This window comes from Triplophysa dalaica, chromosome 24 (genome assembly GCF_015846415.1).
Source record: "Triplophysa dalaica isolate WHDGS20190420 chromosome 24, ASM1584641v1, whole genome shotgun sequence".
In the NCBI taxonomy this organism is placed as follows: domain Eukaryota; kingdom Metazoa; phylum Chordata; class Actinopteri; order Cypriniformes; family Nemacheilidae; genus Triplophysa; species Triplophysa dalaica.
In genome coordinates this window covers 11,562,515-11,581,486 of record NC_079565.1, presented here as the reverse complement: position 1 = coordinate 11,581,486, position 18,972 = coordinate 11,562,515, and the positions used below count along the sequence as shown (strand labels likewise).

General features: G+C 36.1%; 1 protein-coding gene across 4 annotated transcripts in view; it reads left to right on the top strand.

Annotated features, from left to right (window-relative positions):
• The window catches only part of rassf7a (Ras association domain family member 7a), a 35,025-nt gene that overhangs the window by 200 nt on the left and 15,853 nt on the right, over positions 1–18,972 (top strand). Inside the window, exon 2 of one of the 4 annotated variants that reach the window (XM_056740653.1) lies at positions 15,336–15,389. The exons of 1 other annotated variant lie outside the window; for it this stretch is intronic. The gene's annotated coding sequence lies outside the window, so the exon portion shown is untranslated. Of the gene's footprint in view, positions 1–4,783; positions 4,855–15,335; positions 15,390–17,681; positions 17,856–18,972 lie in introns of those variants that run through there. 2 more of the 4 variants (XM_056740654.1, XM_056740651.1) reach the window with 2 other exon arrangements.

Below are 18,972 nucleotides of genomic sequence, written 5' to 3'. Positions count from 1 at the left end.
ACTACTGCTGAAGTGAAGTGACCTGACTTTACACACTGACGTCAGCTGCTTAAAAGTCAATATAAAAGAAAGGTGCAGTTGCTTCTGAGTAAATAATTTACCTAGAGACGTCACTCGCTTTAATATTTTGATATTTGATGCAGTGATGCACACACTTTTAAACGTGGCTTGGTTGTAAACACGCTGTATATAGATCGCGATACAAATTAAAGAGACAATTGTTTGGTATGCATTCAAGGAGCGTTTGATTTCCGGTTTGTCTGTGTCATGTAACTAAGCAATGACTAAAGCATCTGATGTCAAATGTCTGCTTTATGTACATAAAGATAACCCATCAATGTCATAAAGCTGATGTGAGCTAATTATAACAACGCATAGCTGCAGTTGTGATGTGATGCTTTGTGTCATGTCAGTTGTGCACCTTGTATTCAAAGTCAGTATTTAGATGTGGCAGGTGATTGATGTAAAAAGATTTGTATAAATACCTACTAGAGTCTCCTTGTTTTTCTTTTCTGTCAACCCTTTAACCATTAACCGTGGCTGTATCATAAGAAACGTGCAGTAACCATTTATGACCAAAGTTTTAATACAGAAATCATACTACGTACGTATGTGTACTACACATAAACTATGATTCATTTTCATAAGGGACTGGCACTTGCAGTGTAAATTTATCATGGGTGACGGACATCTGTGATAAGACCATTTTGCTTGTTCGTGCCACTAGGGTTCAGCATGCACCCTAAACCCAGCTAACACACTGTGCATCTTCCGAATATGAGTCGTACATCGCTTTTAGTCAGGCATGCTGTGCAAACAATTTCACATACTTTGCACAGTATATGTGCTACATACTACAGAAATAGCAACGATTTGCTGAGTATAACTTATACTGGGCCGGGTTGTGGGGCCCTAGGTAAAATCATGAAAATGGGCCCCACTGGTTTAAAAATTGTCATAGCACTGCATTTTGTCAAGTGAAAAAAAAAGGACAATTTATATATTTACGTGTAGAGGTGTTTATTAAGTGCAACTTATTAACTCATTCCTCGCCAGCCATTTTTTTTAAAAAGTTGCCAGCCTACGCCAGCGTTTTTTAATATTTTCATCCCACTTTAATGGCTTACAGTAAATTTTCTGTAAAGAATATATGGACAAACAATATGTCAAATGAAAGAACAGAGTCTCAGCTTTTAAACAAAAGAAACCGTATTCTTCTATCTTCATGTGTTCGTTTTTTATCACTCCGTAGATGTGGGTAGGTTTCTTCAAAAATGCATCACTTTGATTAAACAGCTGAGAGAATTAACATTTTTTTGTCAAAGATTCCCCCCAGATTACACTCAGAACAATCATTAAAAACCGCTAAAACATATACGTTCTAGGTTTGGGATTCTGTACTTTTTCCCAAAGGTGTGTAATAGCGCCACCTGCTGTAAAACAGTACAAACACTGATTGCCATAATAACTCGTCTTTGGCGTGGAACTTTTTTTTTTTAAATGACGAGATAACACGTCAATGGCGGTGAAAGAGTTAAACATAGCAGTAATAGTGTAACAGTTGTATGTACAAATACTTAAACAGATAAGTGAAGACAAGGAATTTAAACTTACTATAATACATTCTATAGAATTTTACCACATTTCCTATTTCAATCAATAAGGTCTCTTTGCATGAAGCACTTATTTCCGCCTGAATGCGTCTTGCGCGGTTGGTGTATTAGTAAAATATTTTTTATTTTGGGGCCCCGCATTATTTTGTTGCCCCGGGCAATCACCTGTTTTGCTTGTTGGATGGGCCAGGCCTGAGTATTAGTATGGTGAACGTAGCTTTATTTCTAAAATACTGTATCCTTACTCCTCCTTAAAACAATTCTAGTACTTTATTCCTTTGTAATCCCAATCATTACATGATTACAGTTGTGATGAAAAATGAATTGCGTACTCTTCTCCTACGTGATTTACTGAGTTCCTCACGTATAAAACTCTTTGTAAGTCGCTTTGGATCAAAGCGTCTGCTAAATGACTAAATTTAAAGCTTTTCTGCCATAAAGGTTGACATGGGAATCTAATAGTGTCGGTCTCATCATCCCGCAAAAGCTCATAGTGAATCATCTGTCCAGCTGCTAGATGATAGATGAGAACAAAAAGGGCTTATCTACCAGCTGGAGATAGCGCATACTTCTTCACGGGGACCCCCTTCGCATTACTGTGCCTTCTGAGTGCACTCATGTTCCCATGAGAGAGGAATGTGGGGAATTGCCCTTCACACATTTTAGATTTTGGGATTACTGGGTGAAGTTACAGTTCAGTCTGTCGAGTGAAAATAAATGACTGTCCTATTCCAAAATAAAGTGATATCACTTCCTTATCAAATCATTCCTACTATTTTCAGGAGATATCTTTGGACAAATCAGTTACTGTTAAAAGACTCATTTTGGTCAGCCAAAAATGAATATTCGGTTATTATTTTTGCCATTCAACCTCATGTCATTGAACCAGGACTCTATAGTCACTTATTTTTTTAGGGGCACTTATAAAAATTAAGGAGCACCGGCCAAAATTAAGGAGCACAGACAATTGAAGTTAAAAATAAATAAACATTAATTTTGCACCGTATAACATGCACAAAGTATGGGGAAGCGTGATAAACTTAGCTTATTGCTTATTATTGATTGTACCAGTTGGGCTGTTGAATGCTTCATTGTGATTGGCTGGTGAACAGTCTAAGGGTGTGGATTTTTTTTCAGGAAGCATACACCTATAAAGTAGTTCCAGATCTGTCAACAACATAACAGTTTCATATCACTGCACCAAGTTTAACTGAATAACCTTATTTTACTGTAGCTTTCTGTCCACAGAATACAGACAAACAGAAACATGAAAGGAATCATTAAAATATACTAATAAACTGATATACTAAATCATATTAAATATACTGTACATATGCCTATATAACATTTGATTTGAGATTTACAAACGATGAAATCAATTTGCCCATTACTCTCGTCTGAACTTTATGTCTTGCCTTTGTGAAAGCCAGCTCTCAACAAAAGAGGAAGATCAGAGGCAGCCAATTCTCAACCAAACAGTAGCTTAACATTGTTTTAAAAGGGGGAGGACAACAAAAACAATACTTTAATAAATTGTTTCTGTAATAACTCTTTGGAAACATTTATCATATATAGTGGGCGGTCGGTCCATATTTGCTCTAACAGTATGTGGTTTCCAAATGGTCTTTTGAGGAAGGTCACTTGGCTGTTTTGGTGCATTACACTTAATACAGTTTATGCCTATGACAAAAAATGTCACTTGTTCATTGGTTCACGCGTTTTTGTGTTTGGACACTGGATGCACAAGCAAACGCCGTGAGCGTAGATGATGCACGCATCTCATACTGGCAGCGTTTCTGAAGTCGCGGCTCTCTGTCTTCCGCAAATATAACTTACGAGTTTTGGCAACGGGAGATGGGAGATTTTCCATGAGTTTTAGATGTTAAAGGGATAGTTCATCCAAAAAAGGAAAATTCTGTCATCATTTTCTAATCCTCACTTTGTTTCAATCCTGTATAAATGTATTTGTTGTGCCAAACACAAAGCTAGATATTTTGAGAAATGTTAGTAACTTAACAGATCTCATCTCCCATTGACTCCCATAATATTTATAACTATGGCAGTCAATGGGGGATAAAATCCGTTCGGTTGCTGACATTCTTTCAAATATCTTTCTCTGTGTTCATCAGAACAAAGAAATGTATACAGATTTGGAACAACCTGAGAATGAGTAAATGATGACAGAGGCACATTTGGGAATCATAGTTTTTTATTTGATTGTATTTAAATGGGTTATGACTCAAGAGTTTAGATCGGGTCAGTCACGCCTTAATATTTTTCGGTCTCGCGGACTAATTTCCTGTCGCACATGCAACTGAAATAGTCACAGTGTAGAGCCCTGTAAACCCAAACAAATCTTGCTCATTAAATGAGGGTGGATAGGGACTGGGGATTAAAAAAGGACAAAAAGCAATGCAAGTAGGCTATATAGTATAAAAAGGTCCAACTGACAAGTGACGGCTTAAAAATATCTTCTTTCATGTTTAATGAAAATTTAATTACACAACTTTGAAAAGACACGGAGGTGAGCAAACAGTGACAGATTTCATTTTCGAGCGATCTTTTGCTTTAAACAGTTGCTGTGTTCTCTTTATGCAGATCTGTTTGGTATAAATCAATATTATCTGCCTGAATCAACCCGCCCTGCTGGAAATCTTCAAGGTTGCACGTTTTGTTTCTGGCTTATCAGCATTCTTGTCACAGACAGATCAATCAAAGAAAAAATTATCGTTGACCCTTTAAATCACAACCCTTGTAAACAATAGAATACAATCAGAATGATGTTTTTTATTACATTTTAATTGCTTTTTTATTATAAATTTCAAAAAACAAAATCGTTGTAGCTTCTAAAGAGCGTTGGACTTTGTCTCAAGAAAAAGTTGGTGCCTCACCACGGTGAGACAGTTCACAGCCTGATTCTTTTGTGACAGTCTGAAGAGCCCCCATTCCACCCCCAAACGCCCAGCAACTCTTACCCACCCCAAGCCCACTCATCATTTCTTGTATTGCTCAAACACTGGTCATGTGACTCCTGTCCCAGAACAATTGCACTGTTCTGCCATTGGTCAGTTTCTTTGAAAGCGCATCGGTCTCCCGGGCAACGGAATGGCGGCACCACTTCAGATAGTCTGCCCGGCCCCTACTGATGTCTCACACGCACTCTCTCACATATTAAATCAGGTGCCATCCAGAAACCTCAACTGCTTCTTGCTCTCAACCTTGCGAGTCCTGCGCTTTGTAGGTGAGTAAACTGGTTTGTTATGGCTTGTTTTTAGCATAATTTTTTTTCTGGTAAGATGGTCCAAGGATAGTTGATGTGTAAAAAGATGGTGAAAGTACAATTTGAAGAACGTACACTGTAAAAAAATCTGGTGTGAAACAGCTGGATTTACAGATATATACTGTAAAATAACATTGTTATACTCTAAAATTACAGTATATATGGATATAATAAATTGTTTTCGCCTTTTTTGTAAATTTGCTGTCTTTACTGCAATTGTTAATTTTTGGACCAATGTTTTTGACCAAAAATGCATAAAGAAAATGTGTAAAAAAAAACGGTAAAATTCAGTTTACTTGGAAAATTAGTAAAAATAAACAGAATTTTATAAATTCCGTTTTTTTGTGTATCTTACTATGTTTAGACCCATTTCTACCCATTCTTCGAGGATGTATTTCATCATTTAAAGGCTTTTCTAATTATCCACCGCTTAAGGGTGCTTGGTCATGACAATAGGGAACACATTTTTGTGCTACCATGGTAACATGAGTTGTAAATATTCTTTAGGAGGAACAGGTGAATTCAACAGATGCTCAGAACACACTTGAGTAAGAAAACAACTTCTCTTAGGGATCTTGTATTTGTATCCTTTTTTAATAAAAGTTTGTTTGGTTTCAAAAGATCAAACAAAGGATATTTACATTTTATACATTTGACATATGCTTTTATCCAAAGTAACTATATATCTATAAATAATACTGTAAATATATGAATCAGAGCGTTAGATAATGACATGAAAGTAACAGAAAGTGTTTAAGAGGTATATTTGAAAAAGCAAGGTGTGTAATATAAATAATCTCAGACGCACATCCTTCCTGGTAACATTGTCCTTTGACCCATATGTTTGTTGACCTGTGTTATACTAACAACAACCCTGACAATATTTTACACGGGTGTTGTTAAACAAGTAGGCTACAGTTAAACAACAAGGAACAACTTTCTTAGTTTGTGAAGCACTAGACAAGAACTCCCCATCTTAGATTCCTCTGGTGGTTTCTGTTCTTTAACTTTCCAAATCTGATGTATTTGAAACTTTTCCAGTGCAAAGATGTAATGGGATAGAAAAATGTCAAGTGATTAATACAGTTTATACAGGACCGCTGTTGCCTTGCGTTGTGCGGTTTATTCAAAGCCCAATTTGTATTTTGTTAGCTGAACAGCGCTACTCTTTAGTCCCAGAGTCAAAGTAACTGTTTAAAATCGCGCTTGTATGATTTAAAGGCCTTTACATGAATAAGCTAGACAAAGAATGAAAAAATAAACGGATGCTGCGTTAATTGCGTCAATCTGAAAAAAGTAAGCGCATGTTTATATACAGCCCTTATACATAAATATATATATATTTATATATGTTTTTATTTTTCTGGATTCCGTGTTTAATAGTAAGTTATACATTTGCCCACATGAAAAATGGTCACACTTTATTTTAAAGTGGGGTTTCTGACATACTCACATTATTCTTGAGTACCTATAGAGTCATAGTGCATACTTCATATCTTCAAAGAGTATTTAGTTTGATCACATTTATAAAAGATAGATACAGCTGTTCGATTGTTTCCGAAAAACATACGGCGAGTGCGGGGGGAGGGGTAGGCTCAACCAAAGCATGTATGGCATCTTTTAGTGCTGGAACGGCTCCATATATTGGTTTCAAACTATCTCCAAATACAGCGTTATATCCACCGTTTATATAACATTCATCACCCAAATGCAGTGAACAAACAAACACCTGAACGTCGCGAACGTATGCTCTCTCTTCTGCTTACAAGTGAAAGTGACGTTTGCGCATGCTCCTTCTCCTGCTCCCCATGCTGCCATGTGGCCGTGCCGCATGCTTGTCCGAGTGAATTGTCCAATAAGGTACGAAAAGTTGTTACAGAATAGTTTTATATGTTCGAAAAAAACTTTCTCGAAACCTGTACAATCGCTGGGGGAGTGTATCGAGCACAGAAATACTACTTAATAAACCCAACTCGTTTTTTGACAAGTTGACCGTGTAAAGCATGAGTAGACCGCACGTTTAGCATTGTAAAGAAGTCAGTATGCATGAAACTCCGTTGCTCGGCCACTTTAAGGTCCAATTCTCGGTATTAATAAACCATAAACTATGACTTTTGTTTGATTAAATTACTAATTTGTTGAATTTTAATAATTAGTAAAGTAGTTGTTAGGTTTAGGTATTAGGTAGGATGTATAAGTACTAATAAACAGCCAATATGATAAATCTAATTCTAGGAATCTAATAAGCAACTAGTTCATAGTGAGAATTGGTCCCTGTACTGAAGTGTTACCGAAAAAATACTTCAGTAATCTATGCTATTCACTTATAAACTATATTAAAAAACCTACAGTGGATACTTTGAACCATACAGGGGAAAATTATATTCCATTTACTAAAGTAAATAATATAACAAGTGGTCTAATTATAAAATAATTAAGGGTGGTGGTGTAGAAAAATGTGTGTGTTATAAATTTATTCAAGTTGACCGGACTTTAATTTTGACGGGTCTCCCCAGATTATTTAAACCTAAATAATCTTAATAATTCTTACGCTAGTCATAGCACAATTTGCATTTTGTTAGCTTTTCAGCGCTACTTCCTGTTTAAGAAGTAATACATTTTCAGGATTCGTGCCGTTCAGTGTTCATCAAATTATGCTTTTATGCCCGGATTCCACGATTCTGTCCATGTTTTCCGCATAGCAGAAATCATAGTGCCCAATATATGTATGTTTTTTTTGTATATTTTTATACATGTGCAGTAAATATACACATCACAAACACATATATAAGCATAAACATTTATTTTTAAATTTGACGGTACTTGTTTATGATTTTCTCTGTGTAGAAACAGGAGTTTTTTTATGCCGTAAATATGTACTGTATTTAAATGGTTCAGTACCCTTGAATTGGTGAATTTATTTATTTAGTATAATGTTATTAGTAGTTGTTTAAAGAATCTTGTTATTCCAGTTTATCCAATACCTATGGGCAATGATTCCCTGTCTGGAATCCATCCAAGATTTTCATTCACACAAACCGGTTCATAATTATCTGACTAAAACCTACACCTGTCCAAAACACTAGTCCTTTATTCATAGAGAAGATGTGCTGGCTACATTTCAAAAACATCTGTTGGATACGGTTTGAAACTTTTTGGGTTTTAGGATCTATAAGTGTTTTTGGATCAAGACCACTTTCTGTTTTTCTGATAAATTTGAAATGAAACAAGAATGTCATTCAGTATTTGCACTGTCGTCTGAAGCTCTTTGACGGGGTAGAATGATGAAAGTGAAGGTTTTGAAAGCATCTTTGTTCCTCGTGTTTGGATATCTGTTGGACGAGAGAGCTCGGAAGGGCGGGGAGGAGGGATTCAGCCTTTGAAAGATGAGTTCACAGGCTCTTTGTTTCCCATGACCGATGACCCCCAGGCACATGACAGGTGATTTTTTTCATACTTCACTTCCTGTGCCTTCAGAATGGCTTTTGTCAGAAAGACTGACAATCGACCCGCCCAAAAAGCCCCTGTGAAGTTGTTTTACATCCAGCTGTAGTTGTGACCTTAAAGTTCTCATTTCGCTGTTAGACTTTATCATCCCCACAGATAGTCATGCAAACAAACCTGTTTTTAAACATTTAAATGGTGAACATGTAAATGTAATCTTTTTGATTAAATACTTTTTTACATATTTTTATTTTTCTTATAAACTTGTATAAAAATGTACTCAGAGCTTAAAGTAAATCAAATGTGTATAACTGAATCTGATCTTCTTTCTACATAGGGATCATACATCAAATTTACACTTAATTAAAATAAAACCTTAATAGTACATAGTACTATACATTAAGTGTATAAACTAAGGGCCGGATTTACTAATAGCTTGCGGCAGCGCAAATGCCTCTTTTGGCGTAAAAAACTACTGTCGGTATTAAGCGTAGACATGTAGTGAAAATTGGCACTGAAAAGGTCGTGGTCACATATGTTTTTGCGATGGACCTTATTGATATGCATTTGTAGGAGTTTCCTCTTCAGACGCAAACTTTATGGAAGGAGAGTATTTAAACGAATCACGCAAAGTGATTTACTAAGGTGTATGCTCATCATTGCACTGGTATTTGTGGCATTATTTAACCCCCAAAAATGCATGTCTTAAACATTGCGCAAATTTGTGCTCCAGTTGGTAGATTGCGTTGGTCAAAACAGTGGGCAGAATGTCAACAATTCTATTTCACGGAATGAGTTATTTTATATCACTGTAACAGTATATTTCACGGTAAAACTCTCCCAATATAATTTTAAATCTCAAATACCCTTATTTTCCTAAGATTGATTTCATTTATTAATTTATAACAGTTCATTTAAATGTTCACCACAGTTAAAATGTAGACAAGTTACGAAAATGCACTAAAGATATCAAATTAAGCTATGATAATCAGATTTTTTTATTTATATTTATCTTCTGGCTATATCATATATGTATACAGTAGGAAGATAGACAACATGTATAACAATAAAATATGGTCTGTACTCTTGGTCTTTATAGCTCTTTACTCTCTATTAGATATGCACTTTTGGTGTGTTGCGACTCTTTCTTTAGGTTTGTTTATTCTCGTGCTTGTCTTTGCACTGCTAGTCTTTGGTGACTCCACACACGTCTCCCAAAACAAGGGTTAGAGGTGCGCCAGGTGACTCACGTCAAAGCACTCACGCGGAGCACATCATCGCTTGTTTCGATGCAAGTTTCACACCCGGCTTGCCTAAAGTTAAACTTTATTAAAACTAATAAGTGAAAGTGACATATTAGTCAGATATGGTGACCCATACCCGAAATGTGACCTCTGCTTTTAACCCTTCCAGAGAGTAAACACGCACAGCAAGTGGTGAACACACGTACACCTGGAACAGAGGTCTAGTGGGTTAAACCACTGAACTGGTAAATCAAAGGTTGCTGGTTCGATCCCAGCAGCCACCACCAGTGTGTCCTTGAGCAAGACACTTTACTCCATGTTGCTCCAGGGGGATTGTCCCTGTAATAAGTGCACTGTAAGTCGCTTTGGATAAAAGCGTCTGCCAAATGACTAAATGTAAATATGCACGCGCAGATCCCTGCACATCAAGCACTGCGGGTGAGAGAGAAAGTGTATGACTGGAGCGTATCGCGAAACTGAAAGAAGGTCAAAAGAATATTTGATTTGTTAATTTGTTACGGATGGATTAATTCACACGTTTTTTCATCATAAGGCCCAACTTGCAGATCACCAAGTTAACCACGCCTACTTATTTACATTCCGCGGAATACACAGAATAGTAAAATCTCTTACGGTTGACATTTTATTCCACAGTAACGGCATATTCCATCATACCGGCCAGCCCTAGTTGGTCATTATGGAAATGAGATATTAGCATTGTTAGTGAATCACCAGCTGAAATTTCCACTCCCATCTGCGCTTTTTTTAATTGTGCTCTATCTCTACTGTATGTTGCCCTGTTTAGTAAATTTGGCCTTAAATATGTGACGTTTTTTTTTTACAAAAAACCCTCAAAACTATTCCTGCAGTATAAAAATTACTAAACTAGTAGTTTTACCAAGTGTATACTTCAAGGTTTCTAGTGAAAGTGTGCAAATTATTGAACTAGTTAACTAGTTTACCTACAAGTTCACTTATTGTTGCAGTACATACGAAGAACGTAGTTGTAAAATAACATACATCAGTTGTAAACTAAGATACATAAGTTGTGCACTCAAAGTTTACTACTGTTACCTGTTAAGTTTACTTAAAGTTGGTTAAAAAAGGTGGCCAATTTAGTCCCAAGTAGTATTGAAAATAGTACACTTTAGTACACATAGTACATGACAGTATTATTCTGATATTGGGAGACATAATACATATAGTATTGTTTAAATATACTTGAACTGTACATAAGCATACACTATAAAATTAACTTGAAGTCTACTTATTTGTCACATAATTTTTTTTTACAAAAACACTATTTTTCATTCTTTTTTTAAGATTGAAAAAAAATCATAGTATAGACCATTTTGCAAGATGTTTTATCTTTGAAATTAAACATGTAAATGCAATTTTAAGATTTATTTTATGTAACATTTTGTTATAAATCTTCTTTTGAATGTATTTTGTTAAAACATTTTTTAAACGTAGTGTTAAAAACTAAAAATACTAAATACCCATTGTTTATGTTCTCCAAAAAGTAGTTTATAGCAACCTGCTATAAACTCAATGCTTTCTTCTGGAACTTTACAACCTAAGCTTTACAACTTTTCAAATTTAAAAAGTTCAGACTGTGTGATGTTTTAACAATAGAAAGAAAAGCATTTCTTATGATTGGGTCTTTATTCAGACAAAAATAGCAAAGCTATGACTACTCTTTATTCATAGTTCATGACTCTCTCATACTAACTGTGTCTGATTCATGGTAAGAAAGTGTAAGAATTCTCATCCGTTCAGAATGAATACACATTGAGTCATTCTGTTTGGGAACTGATGGATGTTTGGAGTGATTATGTGTAACTCAGCTTTTTTTCAGCTGCTGGTTGTGTTTGTGTGGGTTTTTGTTTGTTTCTGCTTTGAGATCTTTGGCAGTGTTTTTCCTCTGAGTCGTCTGTTTGTGTCCGATACTTTCTTTCTGACCTGATGGTACAACCTGAAAGATTAGTGCTTGTTTGTTTCTAAACATTCCTACACATATCTCTAAACAATAAGCTATCCATGGGCAAAGCTTACTCAATTTCTTCAAGCCCCAAAACACGCAAAAAGTACGTTTACAGTCATGCACAACAGAAGTCTATGGGGAAATAAACTCTTAAGCTCTTGTTAAATTCTTTCTGTCAGAAAACAAAACCTCAACATTCTTTTAAACTCTTCTATTTTTATTATTTTCTGCGACAGGGTGTGCTTATAAATAGAATGGATACATTGTCGTGCCTGAAACTCAAGCCACTTTGTCTTCTGCCTTTAGGAGGAAGGAGAACTCTTTCATTGTTGACATGAGATTCAAGGTTGTGCTTCACTGAGTAATGAGAGTTTAACTGAAAAATGAGAAGTATAACTTGGACGACACACAAATCCAGTGAACGACAAAGAGCTCTGTTATCATGTGGTGGCCGTAATGACAGAGTAGAGCTATATTTAACCACAGCGCCTCATAACAACATTCAAGCATTACTACCTTGCTTTATTCTGCTTTCACTTCATCCGGGAAGATGTGGCAACACTTGATATTGAACCAATTTAAATTCTGTGTGTGTGTTAAAAGTTTCAGAGTCTGAGTATATTACTCTGTTCCTAAACCTGTTTAAAAACATCTGATAAATGTCTTAGAAAAGGCAGTTTTACATGCATTCTAAATCATAAACAAGATGTCTTATGGCATTTGACAGGATATGTTTCAGAGATGTATTGCAGATGAGCAAATAATCCAAAAATACGTCTTTAGGATGTAAATGCAGACACTAAATAGACGTCTCCCAGATGTATATGTGCTATCAGGGATAGAGTCTGATGTTAGCATGTTGCTATGCTAATGCAACAATGGTCTAAATAGCACACAAAAATGTTGAAAAATGTGTACGTTTGTTTCAAAATATTTTAGTATAATTTTAGTAAACTTTCCTTCCATCCTGTTCCACATTTTTTCCCTGTTATTGCTGCAACGAATCATGGGATTGTTTTCTCCGTAAAAGATACAAAAGTCTTGTTTAAGACGTTAAGATTACATTTAGTGCTGCCCTAGAATTTGATCAAAACAACAGTTATTATAAGTATTAGATCCAATGTATCCTTCACAATAAATGCAATCCCAGAATACACTGCCCCAAGCCAAAACTCTGATAGCAAACATACATCTGGGAGACTTCTGTTTGATGTCTGCCGTTATTTGCAAGATGTATTTTTTATTGTTTGCACGTCTGCAAAACGTCTCTGAGACGCCTCCTGTCATATGTCAAATTTAGACATCTAGAAGATGTCTGTAAGATGTTTATGATTTAAGAATGTGACCTTTAGCAGACGTCTTGCAGTCATATCTGCGCCATCTGGGAATAGTTTTTATGCTTATAGAGTATTCCATTGTCAGCTTAGCCACCTGATAACATGCAAAGTCTGTCAGAAGAATCATGGATCTAGTATTTCAACGGTTATGCTATTTGTGCTATTTAAGTGGACACGTGGAGCCTCACATGGAGGACTTTGTCACTTTTGAGGTTGTATATGCCACCTATGTTGGCTGCAGAGAGCTGGCAGCTAACATTTATGGCTTTATTGTAGAGACATTGCATGTTAAAATTGAATTACAAGATTTTCTGCCTTCAATGCTTTTAAAGGTCATTTTGTTTAGTTCCACAGCGTTTAGTTCCTTATTCAACAGTTTTTATAATATAGGTCACATTTTAATTAATAAAGCATCTACTGGATGATGAAATCTCTTGTTGAATCGCATCTTATTTAGAAACAAGTTTACAGCTGGGTTGCCTTTCTTTTATGTGTGATGATCATGTGACCACAGCTCATACAACAGATTTTGTTTGACAATGACATTCATCATTACATGGATACATAGACAAGGAGGCAGTTGCATGTCTATTCAAGTTAACCTGCGGTTTGGGTTTCTTTATGAAGTTGGTCATGTGGTTATTAGACATGCTTTCTGATGTTCATAACGTCAAATGGTGACTTCAATGTGATGGTGCTTGATTTTTAAAGTGTTCCTTTCTGCTTAAAGACGTTTTTGCATGTAAAAATATGAGCTAACGTAACAAATAGATATTACTCTGCTGCGTTTCTAATTCACGCTGTATATCAGGATTGCAGTCTAAAAACAAAGGAATGTTGAGATGACCATAGATCATCTAGATTTCATAGATTTCTTTCTGAGGACACTGAAGAAGAACCAACTGTCTTCAACTATCCTGGTGAACTTCTATCGCTGCACGATAGAGAGCATCCTGACCAACTGTGTCACAGTCTGGTACGGGAACTGTTCTGTTGCTGAGCGCAAGGCACTGCAGCGGGTGGTGAAAACAGCCCAGCGCATCACAGGAACTACACTCCCTTCCATTGAGGACATCCAGAATAAACGCTGTCTGCGTCGAGCTCGCAGCATTCTCAAGGACTCCTCTCACCCCGCTCATAGACTGTTTACTCTCCTGCCTTCCGGTAGGCGCTTCAGGTGCCTCCGGGCAAGAACCAGCAGACTAGGAAACAGCTTTTTTCCCAGAGCTGTTTCATTATTGAACTCTGCTCCCCACTGATTTCACTACCTCTCATAACTTTAACTTAATGCTGCTATTATAATGTTTACATTGCACTACAGGGCTGCCATGCATGACGGAACTGTACACACCAGTACTTCATGTATCTGCTCTACCGGACTGTTTACACGCATCATTTGCACTCTATACTGCTCACTTGCACACCAGGAACATTACACTGAATGCTCATTTGCACTAATGGACTACTCTCATAACTGCATTAACTCATCTACTGCACTGTAACTTTCATAACTGCATTAACTCATCTACTTCACTGTAACCTTAATAACTGCATTAACTCATCTACTGCACTGTAACTTTAATAACTGCACTAACTCACCTACTGCACTGTAACTCATCTATTGCATTATTGCATCTATCGCATAACAAACTGCATCTACTCATCTATTGCACTATAACTTCAATAACTGCATTAACTCATCTACTGCACTGTGACTGTATATCTGCATCTACTCATGTATTGCACCGTACCTTTAATAACCACATTAACTCATCTACTGCACTGTAACTTTAATAACTGCATTAACTCATCTACTGCACTGTGACTGTATATCTGCATCTACTCATGTATTGCACCGTACCTTTAATAACCACATTAACTCATCTACTGCACTGTAACTTTAATAGCTAATGTCTGTAACTAATGCACACTCAAGTCACTTGCACTATTGTATAGTCTATATTGTTATCTGTTCATAACCTCCTGTACATTAATGTTCACAGTATATAGCCTTCTGTATATATTGTTCATAGTACATACCGATTGTCATATTTTCATAGTACATGCCCAACGTAAATTATTTTCCTAATATTGTATTCTGTATTTATTCACACTGTATATCTGCACTTGCTAATTGCACTTCTGGTTAGACCTAAACTACATTTCGTTACACTGTACCTGTATATGTGTAATGACAATAAAGTTGAATCTAATCTAATCTATCTAATCACCCTAAAACAGGCGTCTGCAAAGTGCATGGGGGGTCGCAGATACTACAGGGGGAGGGGGCGCGAGATTAGAGGTTTTAGGAGTTGACCTCAGGAATGCCACCAAGAGGGTGTCAGAGAAACGTAAAACAGACAATCCGAAAGTAATACGCTTTAAGCTCTGAAAATATTCAACCCGGCTAATTCATACTTTTGTTATTTATAGGAGGCATGTGATGCTGGCAATAACCAATGATCAACAAGTTGTGTCTATGTAGAGGTACGTCATGTTCGTGTGTGGCGTTGTGTGTGGGCAAACATATTGACATCACAATGTCATTTAATATGTCTGCTGTCATTGACAGATGTCGTACAGGACAGTAGATATATGTTTGCTTCTATAGCTGTTGTATATATGCGGAAATCTCATATAGTGTGTCATGAACGTTTCTAGGTCATATTTTACAGCAAAATCACATTAATAAAATATAGAATTATATTGTAGATGAAGAAAACATAGCCTTTTTGTCATCATTAAGATGTTTAACTTGTGTGATAATGCATAAAAGACAAATGAATAAAAGAATAAATATGATATACATGATGTACACTATTTGTTTCTTCATTCAGTATGTGCTTATCCATTTTGTTACTTAAATTTCTGTATTTTTTATTTGGTTACACAATAAATAAATGCAAAATTATGTAAAGCTTAAAATCTTATGTCCACACATAATGTTTATCATTATTTTATTACATACAGATTGAGAAGTGCAAACAAACAAATGTTCTTTATTGAAAATGGCCAGATTAAAAAAAAGTCCTAAAATTGGTCTTCTTTCTTTTTACCTAAATTTCTCTTATCATCCATCCCTATAAAATGTTACCTTGATATGTTTTCGTGAGATTCACCTTCATGGTTTGTTGACAATTTGTAAGTTCATCTGATCTTTTGCTGTAGTTCAGTTTCGGCGTGTAGCTGATGGTGTGGTTTCACTGTATATTGTGTGTCAGCACACACAACAGAGCACAACGTGACCCATGACAGATGTGACGGATGCTTAAATATGACACTTTCTCCTAGACAGCAATAAGATTAAATAGATACTGTATGCATAAAGGAATAATTCACAAAAATTCAATCAGTGGTTTTTCAACCATATATATGTGGTTCTAAAACTGTTTGAATTTTTTATGTTCTTCTGTGAAACAGAAAAGATGAGTTGTTATAGTCTCTGAAGAAGAGCCTGAACTTGTTACTCACTGAGAATTTAAATTTTCTGATGAACGAACACTTTAATTTTCTCAGATGTTTTTCTGAGAATAATCTCTCGATTTCGAGACAATATTTCAACACTTAGACTGTTCTCAGATTTGTCTTCCCAAGGTTTCAATATAAACTCTTTTCCAAGACCAGATGAGCTTTGCTACTTGCAAACTATTAACTAACACAATACTTGCACTAGCACTATAGTCCTAACATAAGTGAAGACCAGTTTTCTAAAGCGTGTAATTTTACTTTTATCCAAAGCGACTAAGATTGCACAATACTGTACATTTGATACTACACATGCTCTAACTGCTGAGCTACAGGAAAGATATAAAGAACTATAAAGTATCTCAAGAAAGAGCAATATCTGAGCAATACAAATTACTTCTAGGATACCGAGATAGAAAGAGCGAGAGAGAGAGAGAGAGAGAGAGAGAGACAGAGAGAGATCTGTTTGAATAGCTAAACATGTGACACGGTGACTTCCGTGGTAAGCATCTGGTTACACTCACACTAAGATCGCTGACTGCAAAAACACTCCCATAATGCTCAGTCACCCTGTGTGTGTGTCCTCTAATGAAAAATGACATCAGGATAAGAACAATATATTTTGTGTGTTTTAGGCTTAAGGTCCTTTCACATACAGTCAGAAATTTTGGTATGCGTTTTTTCACATTTGACGCTTGTTCTAAGTTGTCTCTGAATTGTCAAATAAATTTTCAAAATGCTTGCTATGGATGCGAAAAACGCAGAACATCATACCCAGTCATATTTTTAAATGACAGACGAAAAGATCAGAGACTTGTGGTTGACACAACGTGAGGTAGTTATATTTTTTAACCGGTGAGAATTTTGTACGCAAATTTCGGATTCTATGTACAATGGGCTTTAGTTTTAATTGTGTTTGCTATTCAAAATTTCGTTATAAATATAAACTATTCTGTAATGACACAATTGTTGGCAAAAGTGGATAAAATCTGACCTTCCTTTTACACATCCTGATTTGAAAAATAAGACTGACCTTTTATTGAGGTAATTTGTAGCCCTTATTATTAGCTGGGTTTAAAACAATAGATGTCTATAATTATATGTCTCATTTGTGTACATGTGTGAATGGGTGTGTGTGTGTGTGTGTGTGTATGTGAGGGTCGTTAAAAGTGTGTGACAGAAACTGCTCAAAACAAAACAAGACCCTCCTCCTACCTGGAGACATGGGCGGAGCTGGTTGTATCAGCAGAGGCCATTGAGGCGGGGTGAGAGAGAGAGAGAGAGAGAGAGAGAGCTTTAGATGTGAGTGGGAAGTGCTGTCAGAAAGTCGCCGGGGATATCAGCATTCCTCAGGAGCTTTTACAACCTGCACATCTGCCCCGTTCTCTACTAAGATCCACGTCTGTCTTCTCAAAGGACATTTTGGGATATTTATAATTTCTCCTGGAAGCAGCACTTGAAAAATAAAGGGATTTTATGTTTTACAAGGTAAGAGAATTTCTGCACTTCACATATTTGGTGGATTTGTAAATCAACCTGTTGGTCCAGAGCATTGAGATCTCCGTGTGAAAGTCAATTTACTTCACAAAGTTCTCAGGTATGTTTAGAGTAGATCTTGGATGTTTTCAGTATTCCTTGTAAGTATTAAAACGAGACATGAATGAAACAATTGTTTCCATATTATTGTTGGGTCATTTGGTCTTGGGAGAATTCAATGAGAAATGTTTGAGTTCAGGTTAAGATCTTGGCAAATCCGAAAATATAGTTGAGAGCTTTTCTGAAATCCGAGAGGGAAACATCTGAAAACCATGAGACCGCGGTTTGTCTCAGTTTGACTGAATCTCATTGCTGTCTATGAGACATTATTTGAGTTCTGCTCACGATGAGTGATCAGACCAGTATATTTGTATTACTAAGAGATCAATGATTCATGTACAATGAGGTCACTGGATATGTTCACTGAAGATTCTTTAAAGAGGTTGATTTTTTCGTAGGGTTTATAAAAATGCATCTGCTGTTTATTTCCCTAAAACTCAATGTGTTCTCGTCTTGTGAGAGAAGTGATATGTATGATGGATAAAAGATGAAAAGTGTCGAGGCTGGAATGTGATTGTGTGATGTTTGCTTTTAATCTACAACCACAATCCTCTGTCAGTCAGTGGTGTTTCATTACATTCGCTCTGTTAAAGATAGGGTGCTTTAAAGCCCTTCACACACACAAATCTGGTTAATATGTCATTAGGAGTGATGTGATATCATTTTCTTATTTCCAAACAAATTTACTCATCAAAACCTTACTTTTTAGGACTCAGTCTAAAGCATTTTTGTTGTTGTTAAGAATTGCATTCATTTAATATAACCTGCATCATGTGTTCAAGTCAAATATGTCATTTATATATTTAAAGTTGAAAATTATGAGGTGCCATTCATCGGTTATATATTAAAACAGATTCACATTAAAAAAAAATATATATGTGAGTGGTGGTTGGTGTGCCCATGCAAAACTCACCATCATGATGCTAGGCTGTTGTGAGTTGTTGCTATGTGGTTACCATGCGGTTGCTAAGGTGTTTTGAGTGTTTGCTAGGTAATTAGCAGGGTTTCT